Here is a 12,190-nt window from a genome sequence, read left to right as displayed (position 1 = left end):
TATAATTGAGGGTGACATACAACGTAAAATTAAACTGGTGTTTTGGGACAATCTAACCTCCACCTATGATATCCTTTTGGCAGAGGCAGATTGGCCCCCGGCTTTCGTTTTAGATGCTCCTAGAGGGGAGGTAGTGATCCTCCCGTCCTTTGGGCACACAGTGCCGCTGGAACATTCTAACAGGTTAGCCGGGGAGTGGGCACAGGTGCTCGCGCCTGCGTTGTACCATACTCAGGTGGGCTGGGACAAATTTTCTCCCAACCATACAATTCCATTGCGGTCGGAACCCCAGCCTCAACCCCAATATCCCATGCGTTGCGAAGCTAGGTCTCACGTCGCGTCTCTCCTTGAACAATTGGAATATCAGGGAGTAATTGAAACATGTGTGTCCCCCATGAACAATCCCTTATTCACTGTGACGAAGCCTGACGGATCGTACCGCCTAGTTTTGGATTACCGGCACTTAAACTCGCACTGCCGGACATGCGCCGTACAAAATACACACAGTTCGGCTCTCGTTGATAGTCTCGTGAGAAAACGATTTAAAACCACTCTTGACATCTCCAATGGCTTTTATAGCCATAATCTGTCCCCTCATAGCTATGAGTGGACGGCGTTTACCTCGGGTGGCAAACAAAAGAAGTTCAAAAGGCTCCCGATGGGCTATAAAAATAGCCCCGGGGTCTTTGCTGCTCGTGTGGTCTCTCTCTTGGAGATGGTTGACCCGGAAGCATATTCGTATGTAGATGACATCTACCTAACGGACGACGAGTTGCTTCCACACCTTGCTCGCGTGGATAACATAATTACTATGTTTGCTGACTTCGGTTACAAGTTCAACTTTGCAAAGTCCCACATTGCCGAGTTCACAGTGTTGTTCTTGGGGTACGAACTCAATAATGAGGGTCGAGGCTTGGCTACGCAGTTCCTTGAGAAATGCGCACGCCTTAGTACTCCTACGACACTGAAGAAATTACAATCTTTGCTGGGTTTTCTGAATTTCGGTCGTACCTACATTCCTGATTATGCCCAGCGTATCAAGTCGCTTTATGCCTTGGTACAACCTACTTTTACCAAATCTTGCTGGCTGCCTGAGCATTCTGCTGCATTGCAATCTTTGCAGTCTGATCTTCTTGCTTCAAAATACTTACAAACTCGTGATAACCACACTAACCTGGTCATTAGAATTGTACCGGGTGCAGTGGGTTTCACCTACTTGACGTTCAATGACGGCGACACCGTCCCCATTGCCTACAAATCTCATCTGTACACTTCGGCTGAGCTGCGCTTTTCCGCTGTCGAAAAAGTACTGACAGCAGTTCAGATGGCGATCCTGAAAGAGCGAGCGCTATCACAGGGAAAGCACATGCTGGTGATAACACCGTACCCTGCCCTTGAGGCGGTCACAAAAGCCAGTGTACCAAATTTTAAGGCTTTGCATCCAAGGTGGATACAATGGGCAACCTCCTTGACCTCGCCTGACGTCACATATATCTTTGACACGGCATTACAGACACAGGAGTTCTTGGAGTATGAATTTGTTCATCCGGCTCCTCTGACTTTGCGCCCGCTCGAGGAGTACCATTATGTCATTTACACTGATGGGTCTGCGCAACCCGCGACTGGATCAAAGCACGCCTATTCAGCGGCCTGCGCAATTGTGGTGGGTACTTTCGTGAACGACGAGTTCAAATCTGATGTCGTGCATACGCAGTCATTGGGTGATTGTACCGCGCAGTTAGCAGAACTGAGGGCTCTGGTGCTTGCACTGGAGTTTGCTGATCCTCGAGTCACTACTCTTATAGTGAGTGACTCGTACTATTGTGTTCAATCATACAACGAGAATTTACACTTTTGGAGTCACAATGACTTTCGTGATTCGAAAGGTAGCACAGTAAAGCACAAAACGCTTTGGGTTCGAGTGGCAGAACTTAAAGAAGCTTTGCCACTCGTGAATGTAATTCACACTCTTGGTCACCAACGTGTTGGTGTCCATGCTGTCGGTAACAGTCTGGCTGACGAGGCAGCAAAAACCGCAGTGGCGACATATTTAGTAGCAGCAGTTACAAGATCCAAAACTAAGATTGATGATGACATCTTGGCAGCTATTGCTGCGTCCGAGACAGGGACAGCCTTTCCAAAAGGTTTCCCTTCTCGCTACCATTATCGCTTAAGTCCTGATAAGGTCCCGTTAGTGAGGATTAACGACGTTGGTGACAGATTGATTCCCAACGCGGACTGCAGACCATCTCTGATTTCAGCTGCCCACGAAGGTGTTGCGTCTGCGCATGCCGGCGTTTTGGCTACTGTATCTCTTTTGCAGCAACGTTACTGGTGGTACGGTTTGTACAAACAGGCGTGGGCTTATGTCCTTTTATGTGACATTTGCCAGCAGATTAAACCTTCTTCTGCCGCTCGTCCACCACAAACGCAGCTGTTTATATCTAATCAACCACTTGCGTGTGTTTATTTAGATCACTGCGGTCCTTTTTCCTCTGATACTGCGTACAAGTACATCTTAGTTGCAGTGGATTCGTGCACACGTTTTCTGTGGGTGTGGCCGCAAAGGAGTGCTGATGCCCGGACTGTCATCAAGGATTTGCGTGTCTTTATTGGGAGTTTTGCATGTGGTACCCTTCATTCTGACCAGGGCCCTGCGTTTGCCTCTAGGGCGTACAAAGAAGCCATGAGAAGTTTGGGGGTCCAAGTCAAATTTTCGTCTCCATACCGGCCTGAGGGCAATAGTGTTGTGGAGCGAATGAACCGTGACCTAAAGCAATCTTTGACAGCAAGGGTTTTAGGTACAGGCCGAAGCTGGCTAACCCACTTGTATGACGTGCAACGTGCACTTAATAATCTCCCTAGAAGGTCTCTGGGTGGGCGGACCCCATACATGATGCTCTTTGGAGTACGAATGTTTGTCCCGGACCTTGAGGGTCTAGACATGGCGGCGGCTGCAGCGCCTTTTGACCTAGATGATCACTGTGCTGTTTTGCAGAATCTTCAAGAAGCCAGAGACACTCTAGCAAAGGAACACGTACCCTCTACATCCGAAGCTGAGCTCCAGATTCCGGTAGTCGGCTGGCTACCTCGAGTTGGTGACCTGGTCCGTGAGAAGGTGGAGAACAAGAAGGAGTTTGGCCCCTCTTATCGTGCACCGGTCCCGGTGCTTGGAGTCCAGGGTACACGTACAGTTATTTTGCCTCCACTTCCTGGTCGCAAGGATAACAGGTACATCTCGATTGACAATGTCAAGCTACAGCGGGTGGCCGATTCTCCATAGTATGACACCTTCAGTTTCTTGCCCTTCCATTCTGCGAAATTCTGTTGTGATGCCGCCCTCGAACATCATGCCTGAGGTTGCCGTTGAGATGCATGCAGTTACTGCTCCTTCTATGCCGCCTACTGCTGGTGGTTTGCCTGATGATCCTGAGTATGCTTATCCTGCAGGTGTCCCGTTGCCTCTGTTACATTCGACAGCGATTAACCAGTCACGTTCTTCTTTTGACACTGAATCAATGACTTCCACTGCCCCTTCCAAAATTTCTATATTTTTTGCCTGGTTCAAGAGACATTTTTTGGTGGCACCATGGACTTACATCTGGCTGGTGCTAATATGTATTTTTTTGTTCATGACAATTGGCTTTGTGGTAGTGTTTTTTAAACTTATCAATGGACACTACCTGGCTGAGCGATCTGCGATTAGGTTAATTGATGGAACTTTGGCCCCCCATTCCTCATCACACATTATGAAAAGGGACCAGACTTTTGTGAACATTACTGCCTGGCCTGTGCGTGATGGGATCGCTTGGGATGCTGTTAAATTTCAAATTCATGGACCTACTGAAGTGATTAATGTGCCTAATGTCTTTCGTGTTTCTATGGGTGAATTAGTTAAACAGAATATCCGATCTGATGATTGGGATGTACAAGTAATAGAAGCACTATTATCTGATCTAAAATATTATGCTGCATTTGATGCTGCAGATTTGTATTTAAATTCTGCAAATTATGGTGAACAATTTTGTTATCAACATTATGGCACACATTTCCTACACAGAGCAAATACCTTTCGTAATTTTGTTAATTACACACAATGGGAACACTGTCCGGCCCCTTATTATGGCAGTTCTGCCACATTAGTGAACAAGTTCACATATTTTTCGGATTTTAGTGTGTCTAGTCCGACCTCCTTTTATTTTAAGGTGGCGGCTGAGACCGCCTCTAAGGTTAGGTTGACACATACCAAATTGTTATATTCCAAGTCCTTTATGGACGAATTGGCTGTCGGAGGCTATGAGCTATGGAAAGCTACTATCGATCTTAAATCGGTTTGGGGTACTAAACCATGGCAGGTTCAGGGAACAGAAGCTTTGCATCGCGCTTGTCTTATCCCAAACCACATTTTGTTTTTGAATTCATCTATTTTTCAGACCACCTGTTTTGGATTGGCCACATCTAAAAAATTGAATTCCCCCTCGATCCCGGATCTGGGTACTTATCCCGGCTGGGGTAATCACACAGATCTTTCCCTTACTAGGTTGCAGTCCCTCATTCCCAACACCACCTTTAATGTTTCAGCGTTTAATCCTGATGGGTGGTTGGTATGGCAAACTGGTTCAGATTCCTGTCAACGTCGATTTTTAGCCTTGGCACCTGGGTATACTCAAGTCAGGGTGGATCCTCGTTTTGAATCGTCACACACTGTAACTACCTACTCTGTGGGTAAGTTATGCCAGTCATGGCTGCAACATTCCACATTAGCATCTGTTAAACTTCATTTGTCACGTTTAGACGACAAAATTGATCTGAATGATTTTATTAAGGGTCCTGCGACAGGCAGGTCCAAACGATGGGTTTATGCTGTTTACAACGAAGTTTGGAAAATGTCGCAAATTGAGGCTGCGTCCAGATTACGTGCTATTGACCAGGCCAATATGGAAAAAGTGTTGGCTGTGATTGATAATAGTATAAACACCTTGTCTTCTAGAATCTACACTTTAGATAATATTGTTTCATCTGTCGTAGACATTGTGCAGGATAACTTGTCTGTATTGTATCATGGCCAGAATCAGTTGCGTTCTGTTATGCAGTTTGCATGGACTTTACAAACGTTAAAGGCAGGGAAGGTCCCATGGGATTACATGAATGTTTCCTCTTTGTTCCTCCCTTTTAATTTAACTGCAAAACAACAGTTTATATCCATGAAGGATGCTACTTATTCATTACTGCACATTGAGAAATTAGAACCGTTACCTTTCTATATTGCTGAGTTAAATTCGGCCATGAGGCTTATCCACTGCGTGATCACTTTACCTTTTCCGCTTTTTAAGTTTAGTTCGTGCATGAAACATTATGCTCTTGGCAGATATGAACGCCTTGGTACTGCATTCCTGCACGAAGTTTGGTCGCTCCCGTTCACATATAGATGCATGCGGGAGGGAAAAGAGGTTGTTTTGAAGGGTGAGGAATGCACTTCTGCCCCTGATCATTCTGTAGTGTGTAGACACATACAATTGCATGGTGCTTGCAATGTACACGGTCCTAATTTGGCTTGCGTCCTGAAAGGTATACCGGTGCCCGTTATAACCCCTTCATTCACGCTGCTTGCTAACGATAGTTATTTGCTTTTAAATAATGAGGATTGCTGCGGGATGCTAAAGGGCATACCATACATAGTGACTGTTTCACAGCATGTTGTTTGCTGTAAAAATATCCTTTTCCCACCCCCGCATGGACGGCTCGATGTTTCTATCTGGCCTTCGATTCCAAACTTGAGCGCAGAGTTCAACCAGATGAGCAGAATAAGGGATCTTTTGTCTCAAAGGGAGGTCGCTTTGACTTCGTACCGTGAAACCTTTCTTCTTCATGTGGCAAACACCCGCACAGAGGTGCAGGCGCTTTTGAATACTGACCTCCCCTTCCATTTTGGAACATTGATACAAACTATCTTTAATGCCTCGTCTACGACTGGCATAGTTCATTTTTTTAAACTTGTGGGCTCCGGCCTCGTGCCCTCCTTTCAGACTATTTTCGGTGTGATTCCCGCATATTTTCATTCTATTTTTTCCAGCGTCTTCGGAGGTCTCCCATTGCTTCTCGCCCTTATAGCTGGAATACTTCTCTTGGTTTGCATACTACGCAATGGCTGCGCAACTTGCGTACCGAGACAACATGCCCCGGCTGGTGCATCTCCGTAACCGGATGCTTGAATACTATGGCACCTTACCCCTGGCGACCTTAAGTGTCGCATATGGATTGTCCTTCCGGTTTCCTTTCTTTACTTGTGTGCAACCAGTCTTTCACTGCCTGGATTGTCCGTTGCAATGGGCTCTGGATTTATGCCTGTCAAACTCGGTGTCACCTGTCCCGGATTTTGGTCAACTAATGGGCCCCTTAACGGCTCATGAGTTTGAATGTTCTGGTGTCGGGTTTATGGCCTTGGGTGCGCCACATGGAGTCCTTGGAATTTGGGCCATTGAAGAGGCTGCGATTGACTTACTGGAACGCAGTTACATCGAGGAACCTTCCTGTTGTCCTCGTGTGGTGCTGGAAGCTCCAATTGTGAATGAACACGTGTGTTCCTTTCCCTTGCTGGATTGAATGGCAGATAATTTTGCGGAACGCTCCAATGATTTCCTGTTGCAACTTATTGTGCCTATACCTTGATGGATTGACTCTTTGTCTTGGTCAACTCATGGTGCATCCATCAATGTCATTTTTCCCCATTTTTTCATGGTTTTTTTCCCTGACGACATAATGTTTCCATTTTGACACTTTTTTTTTTTCCTTTCGAACTTTACACTTACCTTATATGGACATATAGTTCATGCCCTTGGTTCCGTTCTTTCTAACTTGAACTCTGCGTTCTTGATAAGTGCGCCCCTAGTGGTTAGTAGTCCGATCAAGGGGGGGTGTAGTATGGGTTAACCACTCCCTATGTACAACGCTAAGTTAGCATAACCTCGTCGGCTGTTAGAAAGCTAGCTTGCCGCTTCTGCTGCTTTTGCACGCGACACTTTTGTTACATGTTATTCATTCGAGAACTGCTGACTCGACTTTGCTTCACATGAGAACCGTCTGTTGTTTAACATCCTTAACAGTGAGCAGTGACCTTGGTCTGTACACCGTGTAAAGAACGAGTCTGGGTCACTAGACGGTGCAGGTTGTTGTGTTTAGGTTGATCGTACCACTTCTTAGCCTTAACATACATACAGCTGCCAATACCTGAAAGACGAGTCCTTTAATATTGCAGAGCAGCATGTTTTCTGTTACATTCGAAATGAAGAGCTGTTGCAGGAGAGAGCCTTGCTGATCCTGTGATGTGATTCCACTAAGCTGATCTATAAGGTATGGGGTCCCCCATACAAGCCTAAGAGACCTTCTATTAGTCTAATAATAACTTATTAGTTGCTAGAGAAAGGAGGGTGGTCGCTTTCCACTGTCATTATTATTATGATTGCTCCTTTCATTGTCTATGGTATTGTAACAATGCTGATGGTTCTGATCTTAACCATTTGTCTGCTTGTGTTAGCCAAAGTACTGCATCTTAGGACGCGAGGTTTATAAAATAAACTCTTTAAACTTTACCGTGGCTTTGTTATTCTGTTGTGGACTGATATATAGCTACCAACGGGTATTTCGGATTCCCACCACTCCTGAGAGTATCTAAGTCGCTTGTTCTGGGTTGTCTATACATTGGGACCGCCGAGCTAAATCTCGGATAACGTATGTGACACTAAGCTAGTCGGATAGGGGTTCTTGGTTCTGAGGGGAGTTTCTGGTACACCACAATTCTCTGAGGTCCTGGTTTCCTGCGCATAGTTCTGTGCATAAGCAGAATCCCTGCAACAACATCTACACGAATTATGCTGAACACTTGGCAGACAAGGGTGTTTTCAGACTGTAGTTTTTTTATTATGTCCACTACAGCAGTCAGGAATAAAAAGTCAATAGCATTCTTCATTAACTCTGAAGATTGTAAAGATGCTTTCAGCATAACATCTAGCAAGTGGCAAGGATTTCTTACAGGGAAGTGGTTCAGCTCAGGTATCGATTTTAACAGGTCATCACACAACTTTTTCATATACGTAGCTGAATCACTGCAAATACAAACAATATCACTCCAATCTTTGTTGAACTTGGTAAAAACCTTTTGCAGCAGCATTCCAAGTGACACTGCATTCCATGTTTTCCGAAAGTCTGGTGTCATGTTTTCACCAGTATCTCAGATGCTTTTCTGACTGCACTCTTTTCACATATACCTGCCACTATACCTTGCATTGAATGTTTAAAGCCTGGGGTGTTTGTCAATCCACCTACTATCAATACTGACTCACTAGCAAAGGGGGCTGATGTATCAAGGGTTTTTACCCATTCTCTGTGGGTAAATGTGATGGTACATATTGGGAAAGTTTCTTATGAAACCTACATTTTTCCTATGAAAAGACTCAAACGTAGCCAAAAAATCAAATATGATTTGGATATTTCCTGATTCTCTACAGTTTATAAAATAAATAAACAACACCTAAAACATGCTTCGAACCCCTGTATCTTTAGACCAAAGACCACAAAACAGAAATAAGGATGAAGAAACAATATTTTAGTGACATCCCTAAACAACAAAACTCAAGCACAATAATGTTAGCCCAGTCTTTCTTACTGCTACCTTATATAACAAAGTTACATTGACTTGGCCCATTGAGGAAGAAATAAAAATGACTCTTTCACTCTCCTTTTCCTTTATTTGAATGGCATTTAGTTTGTGGTTGTGCCGTTTTTTTTCAGTGCTTATATGTTTACACTGGTGAGGGCTATTTCCCTTCCGGTGGGGTTTCATCACTTATTATAGGTTTAAACCTAAAACAGGACAGCCTAACTATAGGTGATATTCAGTGTAAGCTCCACTAGTAGTCCTAGTCTCAGGAGTCCCACTCTGACTCTATTAAAAGTGTTGCAATGCCAAATCGCTCTATGGCAGGCAAGTTACCCTGGAGCCTTCTTACCTGTACCCGCACCTGCAGGATCCAAGCGAGAGGAGCCTCTGAGCAGGCACTGAAGCTGCAGTGGCTGTCTCCAGTAAGTTCCTCACACATGGCCAAGGAGAGGCAGCAGTCTGCATCTTTGACATCCTCAAATGCAGCCCTGTGGAAGCAGAGGCCAGGGATCCCTAAAGCTCCATTAATGCTGATAAGTTTCATAGAGTCCTCTCCACAGGTGGGGGGTGGGTGCGACGCTTCTGGTGCTGGTCCTTAGTTGCAGCTTGACCCACTTGGGTAACCAATACGGCATCTTCCTTATGACAATGGTCTCAACAAGACCACACTGGTTGCCTTGTGCCTGTGGCCCCCATTAGCATACAGGGTCAACGTACTCAATCTGTACACAGGCTATGGCCCAATCGGCACAGCAGCAATTTTCACAGTGGCCTAACCTAAAATATGGGTTGCTGACTTAGCTACACATACATGCTATGGCCCAACCAGAATGACAACAATCTTCATGGCGATTCCATCTGGCATATGAGGTCACCGACTTACAACCATACATGGGCAATGACTCAATTGGTGCAGCAGCATTCAGGTGTCACTTCAGGGGGCATTCCTCTGGCATATGGGACAGGCTCTCGAGGTGACCATCAGGCTCGTGAAGGAGTCAAATATTTTGAAAATAGCCTTTGCTTTATTATCAGCTTCCATAACACTATTGTCAAAGAAACTTTTTTTTTGTGAGATACAGTTTCATTTGATACAGCTTTAAGGCTGCTTTGTAAGCGGCTTTATCCTCATCGGAGTATCCACGCCACCAAATTCTTTCCAGTTTCTTACACTGACTCTTACAAAGATTCAACTCTGTATTAAGCCAAGGGGCCATTGGGCCAACTCTAGATTGAGAGGCCTTCTTTATGGGTGCTTGTGTATCCACAATTTCGCCAACCCAATTATTCAGTTGGGTAGTGTCACATTCTAAGTTCCCTGTCATAACTGGGGCAGAGGAAAGTAAGGCTTGATTGATATCTTCTGATTGTAGTTTGTGATAGGCCCGATAAGTGGCAGGGCCAATTCGGCAATATATGGGCGATTTACTACACATCTGAGCCCACGTGAAGGTGATCAGGTAATGGTCTCTCCAGGGGAGAGGGGTGGACACAGTGGTAACAGAGTTTAGATTTGAAAAAATGTGATCAAGAGTATGGCCCGCTAAATGGGTGGGTCCAAAGACCTCCTCTTTCAGTCCCAGGGGGCTCATAATCTCATGTAAGACCACGGTTTATGACACTGTAGCGTTATTTACGTGAATGTTAAAATCCCCCAGCACCATGAAGTTGGTATATCTCATTGCCCATGAAGCCAGTATATTTTCCAATGAGCGGAGGCATTTGCTAGCCGGGCCTTGGGGTCGATAGACCAACACCCCAGCTAGCGACTGATTTGGTGTGAGGGTTCAGGCAGAAACCTAAGGCTTCTATCTCAAGGAGGTAAGCCAATTCAAAACACGCACAATCGTATTCTTTTTTAAATACAATAGTGATCCCCCCTCCTCTACCGACGTCATGGTCCTTCCTAAGGATTCTATAGTTGGAGGGAATGGCTGCTGCTAATATGGGATTAGATGTCTCCGACAGCCATGTCTTCATGAGAAACAGCAAATCTAGTTCCTCATCCTTAATTAGGTCAAATATAAGCTCTTTATGTTTTTGAAGTGACCTAGTATTGAGTAGAGCAGCCATCATCTTAATCGGAGGACTCCCAGAGATCGGGAGGCAGACTCTCCATTGAGTAGGGACCTGGGGAGCAAGCGTCCAAGCACACTTATTTTTAAAAATGCAAGCAGCATAAGACAAAGTGCAGTGTGCATTGAGCAGATTCAAATTCAATTTCAATACTTTTTAAAACAAGCAACATAGAACAAAGTGCAGTGTGCAGGGAGCAGAGCAACTAGCACTTCTGACCTCCCATACATATTCATAAACCAAACCAGCATGTTCATGTTAAAGTTACATTCTAAAACATACTAGTGCTTCCAACACTCATACTTAATACAACAAAAATTCCATAAAAACATGTAGATATTGTTACATCTAGAGAAAAAAGTCAAAAACACATATACCACTCAAAAATATAACAATATGATATCCTGATCTTAGATTTAGATCTATATAGTCATCAAGGAAAATATATAATATTGTGTATTGTCTACTAAGAGTGGTATAAAGCAAAGACAATCCTTCATTTATCATTTAAAATATAGAGTCTATACCTTCAGAATTGTTGGAAGTAAGTTCCACTTACTTTAGAGATTTCTTTGTATTTCCTTGTAGGCAAGTGTAAGTCACACAGAAGAAGATGGGGATGAATAGTGGTATCACAAAAGGTTCCTAAAAATATATATATAAAAAGATTCAATAAATAATTCTAAAACACGGTCTAAGGTTTACTTTGACATCTAACTGGGGTCAAGTCACATATGAAAATTGAAGAGTGCAACCCCACAAGTACCATCCTAAAGTACGATCTATTTAAATAGCACAAATAATTTATCACTTCTTACTCACATTAAAAATTCTTTATTTATTCTTCCTTGATAAGTGTAAACCAGAGAATAGAGAAGGCTGAATATCAGTATCCCCAGTGGGATCTAAAAGAATAAAGCAGTATCAAGACATATGTCATAGTCAGCACCTCATACTAGTACAAAGTCTGGTGAATTTGAGACCAAGAAACTATTAAAGTGCTTCATAGTCACTTTAATTCAATGCGCAATATATATTTTACTCTTACACCAACAATAGTCCAAAAGCAAATGGGGCTGTTACCCGCAACTTCATAATCACTACACAAACAATCCTTTTATTGACATTAAAACCATCAACTCCTAATAAAATTCTTAGTACAACTACTAACATCCCTATTAATCTAAATATAAGCCCCTAGTTCCAGGCCAACCAACCTGCCAGGTTAAGCAGAAAGACACAGCACTCATCCACATGAAACCATCTCATTCCACCATTGTTGTTAACTAAAGTATTTATAGAACAATGTAACCAATCACTGTATCCAAAAATTCTAATCAGCCAATCAGTGTCCCTGTCTTGTTTTCCCTATTTTGTCATTAAACCTTAATGTTCAAGAAGGCATGATTGGACAAGGATGATGCCCAATCACAAGCCTCTATGTCATCCAGTCTATGG

Source organism: Triturus cristatus, chromosome 11 (genome assembly GCF_964204655.1).
Source record: "Triturus cristatus chromosome 11, aTriCri1.1, whole genome shotgun sequence".
NCBI lineage: Eukaryota > Metazoa > Chordata > Amphibia > Caudata > Salamandridae > Triturus > Triturus cristatus.
This window is presented reverse-complemented; position numbering follows the sequence as displayed.